Here is a 15,325-nt window from a genome sequence, read left to right as displayed (position 1 = left end):
GCTTTACGGCGGAAGCAGGGTGCCATAAAGCAGACCCGCTTTACGTCGCGCTTGTACGACAGGCGTTAGAACTTCCTGCTTCCCATTCCGCCCCCTAGCGAGGCTCTTTGGAAGCACGTGCACGCGTGCGCAGCTTTTCTCTGAGCCCCGTAAGGCAGGCAGGCAGGGAGGCTTTGGGCTTCCCCAGGTGGGTAAATGGGTGGGTGTACTTTGTGCGTCTGTTTTGGCTGTGAGAATCAGCCTGCATAAACGTGTAGTAACTGAGATGGTTGAATGCAGTGCCTTTCTATTATGCCATAATACAAATACCAACTAACATTTAAGGCTGCCGGTGCATCTCCATTCATCCTCGAACAGTAAACAAATAGGCCTTGTTAATAAGCCTGATATTGGAGATGAGAAAGCTGATGCTTACAGAAGGTTACATACACACTAGCAAGAGAGGAGATGGAAACCTAATTCTCTCTGATGCGACCACAGGCTCTTCCCACTAGGATCTGCCACATGCGTGTGCTACGTGAAGAATGAGGACGCAAGGCTGAGATTCCCGCCCTTACCCTACCCCCTCATTGCCTGAAAGTATCGCAAGGGCCCTTGGTAACACATCTGTTCTGGCATTTTTCATGTTATAAAAGCAAAAACACATCCAGAGAGGTAAAGTGACTTTCCTAAATCACCCGGAGAGTCGATGTTAGAGAAAGCAGTAAAACTCAATAAAGTGTCTCAAAACTGAATTGGGGCAAATTGGGATGGAAAACTTTTAAAGGGTAAGTAACTTTTCTGTATCTGGATCCTGGTGGTGGTTACACCTGGTATACAATTACCAAAATTAATCAAACTGTACCTTTAAAATTGGTACATTTTAATGCAAGTAAATAATAATCTCAATAAACAAAGAGGTAAAAACAGCGCAACTGGACTTAATACTCTAGAGACAGGCAGAGTGTGCAGGGATACTTAAAAACCACAGGATAGGGCTTCCCTGGTGGCGCAGTGGTTGAGAGTCCGCCTGCCGATGCAGGGGACACGGGTTCGTGCCCCAGGTCTGGGAAGATCCCACATGCCGCGGAGTGACTAAGCCCGTGAGCCATGGCCGCTGAGCCTGTGCGTCCGGAGCCTGGGCTGCGCAACGGGAGAGGCCACAACAGTGAGAGGCCCGCGTACCGCAAAAACAAACAAAAAAAAAGAAGACGAAGAAAAGGAGAGCTTAGAAGCTTTCCTTCAAATGGGCCCCTGCTATGATACCCTGAGCCATTTGATACAAAACCTCAAGGTACACAGAAGACTTTGGGGGCCAGTCTGATTCTTCCTTCTCCTATTACAGAGAAAGAGGAAAACATCCTTTTCTTTCCAAACATCCATCATCTCTCCCCCTCTCTACCTCCTGAAAGAGCTCAATTCCACATACACTGTTTATTCTAGGCAGTAGGCTGGGAATACGGAACAAAACTCTTTGCATGCTATATTCTATGTCCTGACTCCTAGAAAGTTGTAGCTTCTGTTGTCTTTAAGTTGGTCCATTGGATATCAGAGGTGAATTTATAAAACTATACTTCCCTTTCCACTTACTTTGTTTTGTTTTGTTTTGTTTTGTTTACTTGAAGTATAGTTGATTGACAATGTTGTGTTTCAGGTGTACAGCCAAGTAATTCAGATATATATATTTCTTTTTCAGATCCTTTTCCATTATAGGTTATTACAAGGCATTGAATATAGTTGCCTGTGCTCTACAGTAGGACCTTGTAGTTTATCTACTTTATATATAGTATACACTTACTTTGTGTGACCCAGGCTGGTCAGACCACATGATTATTTTCACTTTTGATATAATTTTTTCAGGTCCAACCTCAAATCTTTGATAAGAAGATATTTTAAAATAAGTTTAGCATCTGCATGCTCTAAATCCAACAGTAGTTATTAGAGATATGGTTTTGCACTAGGTATTCCTCTCTTTTTTGTTCTTGGCCAACCAATTGAAAATTAGCTTTTATTTTCTGGTTGGTTTGCTAGATGTTTATGACTATAATAAAAGTCTTAAGTTTTGTCTCATATCTTAAAACACAATCTGAATTAGCAATGGATATTGTGCTATACATAGGGGCTGTGATATAAATATAGTTTCTAACTTCAAAAACATATAACCTAGCAGGGAACACAGACACATATGCAGCAATTATGGCAACTGCATTTGTTTACTAAGTGAAATAGTACTGAGATGGATAAAGTGCTAGCAAGCCTTGAACAGCCAAGTCAGCTTCAAAAATAGATGTGCAGTTGTTTAAAAATATTTTTAACATTTTTCCAGCTACATGTAGAATATAACAGCATGAAAACGGTATGGGTTTTATTTTAAGTAATTAAGCATTTTGACATCGTCGTAATGAAATTAAATCCAGAAGGAGGTTTCTCTCCATGATCTCTTGAAATGGTCCTTGATCATCCACAATATTTCCCATCATCACAAAGGTGATACCAAGGGCAGGGAACTCCAACATTATTAAAGTTTCATAAAACAAAGTCAATTTTAAGAATATAATGTCCCCAAACTGATACAGGTCTTGACAGATAACTTCAAGGGAAGCATAAATTATTTTCTGTTTGTCAGAGGGCAAAAATATTTAGATTGAGTTAATGAATGGTAGAGTTTTTGAGTGGAGAGTGTCCTTAAAATATTATGTAGATCTGTACTGTCAACAGATGCTAGCTATGTGGCATTATTTATATGTAAACAAATTTAAAAATAAGATTAAAAATTCAGTTCCTCAGTTGCATTTGCCATATTTCAAAGATGTTTATTAGCTCCATGTAGCTATTGAATACTGCTCTGCATAGTACAGATATAGAATATTTTCATTATCACCAAAAATTCTATTGAGCAATACTAAAATTATACCCAGATATTCACAGAGAAGGCAACCAAGTCTCAAGGAAATAATATAACTTCCCCAAGGTCACACAGCTATGTTTTTAAAGAAAAACAAAATGACACAAAGGAAATAGTAACAGAGGCATTAAAGAAACCCAGTAAGTTTCTGGAGCAGTCAAAGTAGGGTTGAAAAGTGCATACTTAGCTGTTAGCAGGGTTGAAGCTCTTGATGGTTGGTAAGATCTACCTGCCTGAATTTGGACATTAGCATTTTATGCAATGAATTAAAAGCAAAAAATCCTTTCAACGTGTGGCTGCCAGCTCCATATTTTTAGCCACTGCCATGCTTCCAGATTATGTTTATCACTTTCATATACAGGGCACCACTGTGAAATGTGATGGTTTATCTGACCCCAGAGAAATCAAGAAATCTTGTGGGGGCTATGGCTGTATTTGAAAAGGTTGATTTTTAAATGCGTCATGCAGACTGGCCCTGTTTTAAAAGGGATTCCTGCCATCAATAATCAAAAGGTAAACTCTCTTCTCACCTTGCAAAAGTCAAAGATAGTCCCTGCATCTTTATTATTTCCTTGAAATCCAAATATTATTTTTCCATTCTCTAACTTGTTTTCCTCACAGTGGGATCAACTATTGCCAAGGAAAGAAAGGTTAGATTTATCAATCAAAGTTTGCTAAAGGCCCCCTAGGTAATTGAACGCTCAGGAGAAACAATCCTCATGTATTATTGTTCTGTTGTTTCAGTAGCTTTGTTTCAGTATGTTTTGTTCTGTAGCAGAGGTTCTGTGACGTGCTTATCTTCCTCAGAGGTCCAGAAAGCCTGCGAGTCTGTGGGTAAAGAAGGGTAAGGAGAGAGAGGGAAGGAGGATAGAGAGTGGCTCAGGGCTGAGATAAGGACAGTGGTCTACAGCCTCCTGGGGGTGAGGCTGGGGTGCACAGACACCCACGACTAATCTAGACAGAAACTGAGGAATCAAGGGGACGGCCACTGTGAGGTCATGTGGTCACCTCTCCCTCTAGAAATAAACATTGCCCTCAGTAAGTCTCCTCCCGCCCCAGAAGAGCATTAGGAAGGTCTGGAGAGGGGGATTATTGGCAGAAATGAAAAAAGCAGGTTGAAGGGATTAGCCTGGAGCAGAGAGACCAAGAACCCCAAGCCAGTAGGTGGAAGGCAGACTTTTCATGGAAGTCTCCAAGCCCAAGTCAAGTTCTGGGACCACCAAGTACAAGTCAAAGAGTGCTCATTTAGCCCCTTTGGGCCCCCATGGGAGTGGAGGATGACTGGAAAGAGAGGGAGAATTGGAGGTACAGTATATACTAAGGGATTTAACTCCTGAAAGGCCTCCCAGTAGCTTCAGATCTGCTCAAGAATCCTTCATGTCCTGCTGGTTTGCAGTGAGTGGCTCACAGCTTCAAGGCCTCCTCTGCCAGATGGAGAACTATTTCAAACATCCTGCCTCTATTTTGTACTGTAGCAATGCAGACAGGAAACCTGACCCCATTTTCAGGTTCTAAAGAGAAATTCTAAGTACCTGAAGGACTGAGGAACATGGTGGCTTTTATTTAAGATGGGGAGCTAGAGAGCACACACCTGGACTTGCCCCTGCAGCAGCACCACATTGCACCAAGAGTTCCCTTTAGTTTCTCTCGCGTCTCTGTTTCTCCTTTTCTCTCTGCTGGATTAGCCACGGGGACTCCAAATTCTTCATTGTGTGGTCCTGGTACCCAGATTCTCCTGGGAATTATAAAGCTATTCACCTTCTACACCGAACACTTCTTATTTTTTCCCCAGCAACGTTAAGTCATCCTTAAGAGGAGTCAGGTGCTAACTCTTAAATATATTTTAGTCATCCCTTTGTACATTAAGTGCCCTTTCTTGGAGACTGCTCCTGACGTGGCGTTCACCGTGCTCTCAGCTGGCCTCCTGAAGTTCTGCCCTGCCTTCCCCACCAGGTACAGTCCAGGAGCTGCCTACCTCAGGGTGATAGGTGATCTTCTAGTTGCTTTATTCCTTTCCCTTTTACATTTAGAGAATATAATTTGAATACATAAACTTCTCTGTGACCACAGCTTTATTTGCAACCCACAGGTTTTGTTATGGCATATTTTCATTATCATTCAATTAATAAAATTCTAATTCCCATTGCGACTTTATCTTTGACCTACATAATGATCAGAAGTATGTTTTTAATATCCAACTATTTGGTAAAATATTGGTTATATATTTTTAAATTTCTGGCTTATTCGGAGTCTTGTTTTATAACTGGAATATAGTCAATTTTATAAATGTGCCATGTGCACCTACAAATTTCTGCGTAATGTATATATTCCATCATTGTTGGTGCAGTGTTTTATGTAAACTTAGGCCAAAGTTATTAATGATGTTATTCAGATCTTCTCTAATCTGCTGATTTGTTGCTGTGGTTCTATGTTACTGATCTAGGTAATTTAGATTTTTCTATTTCTACTTAGTTTTTTGGAATTTCCTTTCATCTATTGCATCGAAGTGTAGATTTATAATATATTGCTTGTAAAGTAACAGTGGGTTTTATTATCCTGCCTTATCACCAGTGATACTTTTTGCTTTCAAATCTATGTGAACTTTAAAACATCTTCTTCAATTTTACTTATTGTTGTTACGACATCATTTTTGAATCCTTTAGTTTTCAATCTGACTCTTGTCTCTTGTAGGTGGCATAGAATTAGGTTTTTTGTTTCAATAATCCTTGTCCTTTAATTTGAGTATTTACAGTTAATGTATTTTCTTATAGACCGTTTACTCCTCGTTTACTATTTGTCTCACCTTGTTATGTTCCTTCTGCTCTTCTTTCTTCCTTTTAGATTTCTTCAATTTCCATTTTCCCTTGTATTAGCTTGTTATTTTTACATAAGTAGCAGTTACACATGTACCATGACTTATTAGCTCTTTTACTGCTTCTCAAGCAATGCTGAGATCTTACATTTCTTTTACTACTTTTTCCTCTTCCATTTGTTTGAATGCATTCTAATTTTTTATATACTTTTATTACTCTTTTGTGCAGTTAGATTTTATTTAGGTTTGTCCACTTATTTATCCTTTCTGCTATACATAATTCTTTATAAAGTCCTTATTTTCGTCTGTGATAATCTTCCTTCTGCCTGCGGGTATCCCTTTATAATTTAATTCAGTCAGTTCTGAGGAGAACATATTTTCTAAATTTTGTTTGTCTGCAAATTTCCTTATTTCATCTTTCCTTCCAAACAACATTTTCTCTGCCTCTAGAATTCCCAATGGGCAGTTCTTTTCTTTAGCACTTAAAAATGTTATTCCATTATTTTCTAGTATCCAGTCAGTTTCTTTGAGAAGAAAGCTGTAATCTTAATCCTATTATTCCTTTGAAAGTAATCTCTCTCTTTTTCCTCAGGCTTCTTTTAAGATGTCATGATTTTCTTTACTATTCGTGAATTGTACTGTAGTGATCTTAGGTATGGTTTTCTTTGTATTTGTTCTTGTTGCATTTTTTAGTGCTTACTGAATTTATGGCTCCATATATTCTTTTTAGTTTTAGAGAACTCTCAGCTATTAATATTTCTGAAATATTGTTTTCATCCCAATCTCTCTCTCCTTTTTTCTTTGGACTCCAGTTTACACATATGATAAAAATGTTTACTGTGGCCCATATGTCTCAAATGAGCTTTTGTGTACTTTTTATTCTTTTTGTTTCCCATGCTTTAGTCTTAATATTGTTACTATTCTATCTTCAGTTCACTTACCTCTCTTTACCTGTGTCCAATCCACTACCGAGTTTTAAATTTCATATAGTTTTTAATTCCATCAGTTCAGCTTCAATCAGTTTATAGTTTCTAGTTGTCAAGTTAAGTTCTCTACCTTGTCATCTATTTTCTTGAACTTGATAATATTTACCAAAATATGTATGAACTTTAATGTTTAGGTCATCTATGATTCTGATTCTGTTTTGTTTTTTATTCTAATTCTCCTTTTCTTGGTAGTCTTGGTGGTTCTTCAGTGAATACCAGACTTGGGATATGACAAGTTGTAGAGAATCTGAATGACATTACAGTTGCCCTTTTTTTTTTTTTTTGCGGTATGCGGGCCTCTCACTGTTGTGGCCTCCCCCGTTGCGGAGCACAGGCTCCGGATGCGCAGGCTCCGGACGCGCAGGCTCAGCGGCCATGGCTCACGGGCCCAGCCGCTCCGCGGCATATGGGATCCTCCCAGACCGGGGCACGAACCCGTATCCCCTGCATCGGCAGGCGGACTCTCAACCACTTGCGCCACCAGGGAGGCCCTACAGTTGCCCTTTGAACAACCTGGATTTGAACTGCACAGGTCCACTTATACATGGATTTTTTTTCAATAAGTAATACAGTACTACATGATCTGTGGTTGGCTGAATCCTCACATTCGGAACCACAGATAAGAAGGGCCGACCGTAAAGTTATATGTGGATTTTTCACTGTACAGGGAGTCAGCGTCTCTAACCCCTACCTTGTTGAAGGGTCAACTGTATTTTCTTGAGGAGAGAGTTTCCTATTCTTAGGTGGTGAGCAGAGGGGAAGATCACCTCAGCCACTGGACCAAATTCATACGCATTTTCCTTCTTTATAAGGTTCAGTGTAGATGTTGCACCAACCTTCCTAACACACAGACACACACACACACACAAACACAGACACACATACACACACACACACACATGTAGAGACTTTCAATGTCCTAATTCATATCATTAGCTTTCCATTGGGCCACAAATCTTTCATAGGTTCTGAACCCTAATTTTGTCTCTTCAGCATTATGAGCCAACTAAGTCTTTGCTTTGGCTTCAGTTAGCTTTTGTTTGACTTCTTAGCATCTTGCCTTGTCTACCTATTATGCATGGAAAATACTGCAAGGGAACACTGTTGCTGAATCCAGCTCCGTTCTCTGAATCTTTACTCTCTTTGTGATTTTGGTCCTTAAAATTCTAGCTGCCTTGTTATTTCTCAATTCCAACTCTGGTTTCCTTAGTCCTATGACATTGTCCTAAGATCTACTGACTTTTATATCTCTTAGGAGCCACATTTGGTTTCTCAGACTTTTGCTCTTCATCAGTAGTTTCTAAATGACTGGGCTAGAAAAGCATGTGCAGAATATTGTTCTCGCTTCAGTGAGTTTCTTTCTCTATTTTACTTTTCTAGGTTATGGCTACCTCAGTAGCTTTCTAATGCTCACAGTCCAATGTTGCTTATGATTTATCTGGCCTAAGGTAAACTGATATAGTTAGGAAACAGAAGTTCATACCCACCATTTTAACAATTCTCTTTTGTCTTTCTATGAATTCTTTTTGTCCCATCTTCTGTCACTTTTTCCTACCCAAACTTCCCATTCTCACAGATAGATTATTTTAAGATTAAAAATTATTATTAAGCTAATATGTTAATTTTGAAAGGAATTAACTTTGCTTTCAACAAGGACACAGATTGGTGAATTGAATATGGAAGATTCCTTAAGACCTTTTTCATCTCTAAGAGTAGAATCCAACCGTCGGTACCATCATAAGTTTGTCAACTATGGAAGAAAGCAGTCTTTATAAAATCAGCATTATTCAATAATCTCAAAAACTGCTTCACTTTCCTGCTCATGCCACCAATTTCCAAATGTTTGATAGGAGCAGAGAATCATGGGATGGGTCGTGGAGAAATGGTCTGTCATAGTAACTATAAATATTGGAAGAATGGAATTATAAATAAAGAGGGTTTTCTATGAATATATTTGAAGTGTTTGTTCCTAAAGAACTTTTAGAGTAAGACTGAAAAGTTTAACCTAGAAACACCTCTTGATAAGTATGAAACTCAGTAAAATTTATCATAATAGTTTTTTCCCTTGTGTTATGTGATTGTCAGAGTCACACAAAACTATGTTTTTCTGGACTTCACAGATCTTCTTATTTTTACTATGGGATCAGTGACCCTACATTTTTGAAACGTGGCAAAATAGTTAAAATTGGAATATTTCCCCAAAATCCAGGGCATATGACTTAATTTCTGTAGACGGCAATATTATATTTCTGTCTAGTTCTGGGGTAAACATTTTCATACCTGCCAATCCAATTTGACTAATGTATCATTTTTCCAGTGCATTAGTGTAAATTAAATGGTAAATTCAGTCAAACAGGTATTTCATACATCAAAAAGGAAAATCAGTCAACACAACTCTCTGACTGAAATGAATGAAGAAAACAATTCAAGGCAAACAACTGTCCCAGTAGACTTGTATAAATACAGTAGTGGTGTCATGTGCAGAATTAATCTTCCCTCACCCTTAACTGGAGAACACTCTGCCAGCCAATTCAGTCACTCAAATGATACTGAATTATAATATTCCAGTTTCATTTACTCTCACTTACTGGTAACTGCCCTTCCTTCTCCTTCATCTGTCCATCAGTGGAGAATGTCAGAGCAGGAGAATAGTAATATTGGCCTATTGTAATGTACTGTCTTGAATTCTACAACTTCAAAATTCTTAGGCTAACTCAATGATCTTAAAGAGTCTGGTGCCGAAAGGATATGTGAATTAAATCGCAGACCACTGGCTGACCCTTCCAGCACTAACACCCCTTATTCCTGGTTCTAATATATCACAGAATACTCAAGAGGAAGGTTTTGAGTGGCCCGCATAAATATGGCTCCAAAGCAGGCACATGGAAAAGAAATGTTGTCATCTCTGATCCACTTTAAAGTTGACTTGTCTTTTCCTCATAAACCAGATTCAGTGTTGAATCTGTGAACATCTGTTCGCAGAATTCTGTTCTGCTAAATGTTAGAGAATCTGTTGGAGGAGTGTGGCTAATTCTTTTGAATTTTTTTACTCTCTAACTTTTTGGTTTTTTAACATCTTTATTGGAGTATAATTGCTTTACAATGCTGTGTTAGTTTCTGCTTTATAACAAAGTGAATCAGCTATACATATATATATATCCCCATATCTCCTCCCCCTTGTGTCTCCCTCCCACCCTCCCTACCCCACCCCTCTAGGTGGACACAAAGCACCGAGCTGATCTCCCTGTGCTATGTGGCTGCTTCCCACTAGTTTGTATTTTACATTTGGGAGTGTATATATGTCCAAGCCACTCTGTCACTTCATCCCAGCTTACCCTTCCCCCTCCCCGTGTCCTCAAGTCCATTCTCTACATCTGCATCTTTATTACTGTCCTGCCCCTACGTTCTTCAGAAGAATTTTTTTTTCAGATTCCATATATCTGTGTTAGCATATGGTATTTGTTTTTCTCTTTCTGACTTACTTCATTCTGTATGACAGTCTCTAGGTCCATCCACCTCACTGCAAATAACTCAATTGCATTTCTTTTTATGGCTGAGTAATATTCTACTGTATATATGTGCCACACCTTCTTTATCATTCATCTGTCGATGGACACTTAGGTTGTTTCCATGTCCTGGCGATTGTAAATACTGCCACAATGAACATGGTGGTACATGTCTCTTTTTGAATTATGGTTTTATTAGGGTATATGCCCAGTAGTGGGATTGCTGGGTCATACGGTAGTTCTATTTTTAGTTTTTTAGGGAACCTCCATACTGTACACAATAGTGGCTGTATCAATGTACATTCCCACCAACAGTGCAAGAGGGTTCCCTTTTCTCCACACCCTCTCCAGCATTTATTGTTTGTAGATTTTTTGATGATGGCCATTCTGACTGGTCACAGAAAGAACTTTGGCATGGTGTTCATCATCTAACTTATCCTAACATGCAGACATTTATGAGAGTAAAGTCAGGTCCTTGCCAGAGTGGGTTCGTTATTTGGGCAACTGGGTCAAATCAAGAAGGGCAAATGTAGGCTACCAGGGTAAATAAGGAGAGGATAAACAAAAAGAACGAGCCATATCATTCTTCAGTGATTTCCCCCCCCCCATATTCTTAGACTCCACCTATCTCCATCTCACTGGTAACACAGGAACTAGACTGAACAATCAGGTAAAAGGTCTCTACAGAAACTGAGGTAATATAGAAAATTAAAAAAACATAAAATTGTACATTTTCTTCCTAGGGATAATTGAGATGATACTTCAATAATAACCTAAGATCAGGTGAAGTCTAAAGAAATTTTAGAAAACCTGGATACAGTAAGAAAACATCTGTTCGCCAGCATCTGAATGTTAGAGAGACACCAAGACATGTGGGCCAAGTTCTGGAGAGAAGGGAAACACAGACGCAAGCTTGACATTTGGTGCAGCTTTTCTCCTTGGGGCATTTGCTGATTCAACTCATACAGCCTAGGAGCTGAAAAGCCAAGGAGTTCAAAAGACTGTAACCACAGAAGCCAAACGGCAAGAGCTCAAGCTAAAAGCAACAACGAATGGAATGACAAGCTACACGTATCCTTAGTCTCAGAGGGCTGGGGGAACCATTACATTTAAAGCCTAACAAATACAAGGGTAGTTGGGAATAGGGAGAATCCAGACTTTCACATGGTAATCCCAAAGGGCAACACCCGTAGAGGAAGGACAAGACAGAAATAGAGCACCCTTCACACAGACAGAAAAACAGCTTTGAATGAGCTCAAACTGAGAATGGACTAAGGTTTCCAGTCCCTATGGTAACTGTCTGCCATGGGCAAAAGGAAATCTTTTCAAGAGAACGATAACAACATCCAGAATATGGAGGTATCTTTACAGTTTCCTAAAATAAGTTAAGCCCAATTTTAATATAAAAATAATTGGACATACCAGGAAAAAGACTAAATGATCAAAAGCTCAAAAAAAAGAAAGAAAGAAAGAAAAAAGACAATATAAATAGACACAGGAGGACAAGAGTTAGTAGGCGTTGGTTAAAAAACAAAACAAAACAGACACAGGGCAAATAAGCATATGAAAAGATGCTACACATTCCATGTCATCAGGGAATTTTAAATTAGAACAATAACGAGATACCACTACACAGCTATTCAAATGGCTAAAATTCAAATAATGAAATACCAAAGTGGTTGACTATGCAGAACAACTGAAATTCTCATTTGTTGCTAGCAGGATACTTGGCAGTTTCTTACAAAACGAAACATACTTTTACCATACAGTGATCTAGTAATCATGCTCTTTGGTATTTACCCATAGGAACTGAAAAGTTATGTCTGCATAAAAACCTGCACATGGATGTTTATAACAGTTTCTTTCATAATTGCCAAAACTTGAAATCAACCAAGATGTTTTTCAATAGGTGAATGGATAAACAAACTATGGTATATCGGTACAAAGGAATAGCATTGAGCAATAAAGAGAAAAGGCTATGAAGCCATGAAAAGACATGGAAGAAGCTTAAATGCATATTGCTAAGTGAAAAAAAGCCAATCTGCAAAGTCTATATGCATATTATATGATTGCAGCTATATGAAATTTAGGAAAAGGCCAAAGTGTGGAGACAGTCAAAAGATCAATGGTTGCCAGAGGTTGTGGGGAGGGAGAAAAGGATGGGTGAAGTGTGGAATTTTAAAGGCAAAGAAATTCCTGTGTATGGATTTGTAATGGTGGATACAGGTTATTGCACATTTGTCAAAAATCATATAATGTACAAAACAAAGAGTGAAGTCTAAAGTAAACCATGGACATTAGTTAGTAATAATGTATCAATATTGGTTCATTAACTATAACAAATGTCTTACGCTAATGTAAGATGTTAATAATAGGGGAAACTGGCTAGAGAGGTAAGGAGGTATGAGAACTCTGTCCTTTCTGCTTAATTTTTCTGTAAACCAGAAACTTCTCCTAAATAGTCTGTTAATTTAAAAAACAAATCTAGACCTGCATACAAAACTTGCACATAAATCCAACCACAGCAGCATTATTATTCATAAGAGCCCCAAAGTGGAAATAACCAAATGGCCATTTACTATGAATGGATAAATGAAACATAGTAATATCCACACCATGGAATATTATTCAGCCATAAAAAGAAATCAAGTACTGATGCATGCTACAACATGGATGAACCTTGAAAACATGCTAAGTAATTGTATGATTCCATTTGTATGCAATGTCCAGTCTAGACAAATCTGTAGAGACAAAGTATATTAGTGGCTGCCTAGGGTTTGGAGAAATGGGGGAGTGAGTGACCTATAATAGATTCTTTTTCTTTTTGGGGGTGGATGAAAGTTCTAAAATTGATTGTGGTGGTAGATACATAACACATTAAATTGTACACTTTAAATAATATGGAAAGTAAATTATATCGAAATGAAACTATTATTAAAAATTATGATTAATGTATTAAAAAAGGACAACATGTACAATTTAAGCAAAAATTATCTGAAATGCAATGAAAAGAGACTTCTAGAATTAAAAAAGTTGAAATTAAGCACTCAGAAGATTGGTTGAAGAGTACCTTAGTCAAACAAAAGAAAGGAATACAAATGTCAATTAAAAAATAACTACACAAAAATTTGGAGGGAAAATGATGGAAAACAGAGAAGTAAGTACTTAAGACATATAGAGTATATGTGAAACACTGTGTCTAGCCAGCCGCAAGTCAAACAGCCTAGGGAGGAGACACACAGCCTACCTGAATCACGAGGACTTCTCCAAAGTAAAAATGAGGTTCTGATGCCAGAAGTGGAAGGAATGAATTACAAAGAAAAAGAACAATGGTAAACTATAATGTAGATACACATCGGTAAATACATAGGTTCCCTGGGGTTGTGATCTGGTACAAACAATAAAAAAAAAGATAAGACTCGTAGTAGAGACTGCTAGATTCTGCTGAGGAAAATGTCCAGGGAGGGAAGAGTTGATTTATTTCATTATTATTTTAGAGTCCACATATAAGTGACATCATGCACTATTTGTCTTTGTCTTATTTCACTTAGCATAGTGTCCTCCAGTTTTATCGATTTTGACTTAAATGATAGGATTTTCTTCTTTTTTAAGGTTGAATAATATTCTATTGTATATATACACCATATTCCCTTTATCCATTAATCTACTATGGACACTTAGGTTGTTTCCATACCTTGGCTCTTGTGCATAATGCTACAATAAACATGGGAGTACAGATATCTCTTCAAATCATGATGATGTTTCCTTTGGATATATACTCAGAAGTGGGAGTGAGGAAGAACTTATGACACAAATCGACCATATGTAAAAGATGTTGTAGGAATGAAAAAGTCTGAACACCTAGGAAGAGTGTGGAGTATCTGGAAAGGTCATTGTTCAAGGTCTTACCTAGTTTAAAATGATGACATTTCAGTGAGCCTGTGTGCATGAAGGCTTGCTTATATTTTGGGATTTGAATACAGTGCAAAGAAGTGTTGCTAAATTTTCGATCAACATCAAAAAAAGGGTGGAAATGTTTTTTTCTTTGATTATGAAACTGCAGGAAAGGAAGCCTAGAATTCTAGGCCCACTAGAATTTTCCCTGATGATAGTGCTAATTTAGGAGAAGAAGAAGGATCCAAGGCCATAGAACAATTGTGAAAGCAAAAGAAGACTGCTGAGTCTTCACCCCGTGTATGAGATTAAGTTTTACTGGCGTCTGATGAAGTGGCCGTGACACAGCCAGCAGAGCTCGTTGAGTTGTGGAAAATGGCTCTTGAAGCCACAGGAAATGGACAGTAGACATAGAAACAGAACAAGGGAAATCCCGAAGAGTGGAAGGACACAAGTCATCAAGAGGAAGGTCAAACATAGAGAAGAAAAGCAGTCAACGTGACACAGAAAACCAAAAGCTTGCTCTGTACAAACACCAATAAAATAAGCAATATTTGGCAAATAGGATAGAGATGAGACTAGCTATAAAACAGAGAGAATTTTTTTTTAATTATAAAAGAATACTATGGTAGCTTTATACCAACACATTTGAAAATCTGGACAAAATGGCTGATTATTGATTAGTTATATGCAGACATTATTTATACCTGTTTTGAGTAGAGAATACAAGAAGCTTTATGAAAATAGAAACTATAATCAAAGATATACACCTTAGAAAGACATGAGTTATTTTCCAATGTATATAAAAAATTAGACGAGTCCTAATACAAAAATCAGATATGGGGCTTCCCTGGTGGCGCAGTGGTTGAGAGTCTGCCTGCCGATGCAGGGGACACGGGTTCCTGCCCCGGTCCGGGAAGATCCCACATGCCACAGAGTGGCTAGGCCAGTGAGCCATGGCCACTAAGCCTGCGTGTCCGGAGCCTGTGCTCCACAGCGGGAGAGGCCACAACACTGAGAGGCCCGCGTACCACAAAAAAAAAAAAAAAAAAAAAAAAAAATGAGTGAGAACTTAAATGATATATGAAATATTTTGCTGACTTACAAAAACATGCAGAATTAAATATGACCCAGTTGAAATGTTAATTTTATTTTAATGTGTATGTTGGGGTGGAGTCTTCAAGGTGCCAGAAAACAAGCATTCACCCATCCTGTTTGGAACTGCAGCACACAGACACCTTCA

At 38.3% G+C, this 15,325-nt stretch overlaps 1 pseudogene; it reads right to left on the bottom strand.

Annotated features, from left to right (window-relative positions):
• Window positions 1–15,325, bottom strand: part of LOC132483040 (centrosomal protein of 78 kDa-like) — a 360,457-nt pseudogene that overhangs the window by 56,141 nt on the left and 288,991 nt on the right.

This window comes from Mesoplodon densirostris (assembly GCF_025265405.1).
Source record: "Mesoplodon densirostris isolate mMesDen1 chromosome Y unlocalized genomic scaffold, mMesDen1 primary haplotype SUPER_Y_unloc_2, whole genome shotgun sequence".
Taxonomy (NCBI): domain Eukaryota; kingdom Metazoa; phylum Chordata; class Mammalia; order Artiodactyla; family Ziphiidae; genus Mesoplodon; species Mesoplodon densirostris.
This window is presented reverse-complemented; position numbering and strand designations above follow the sequence as displayed.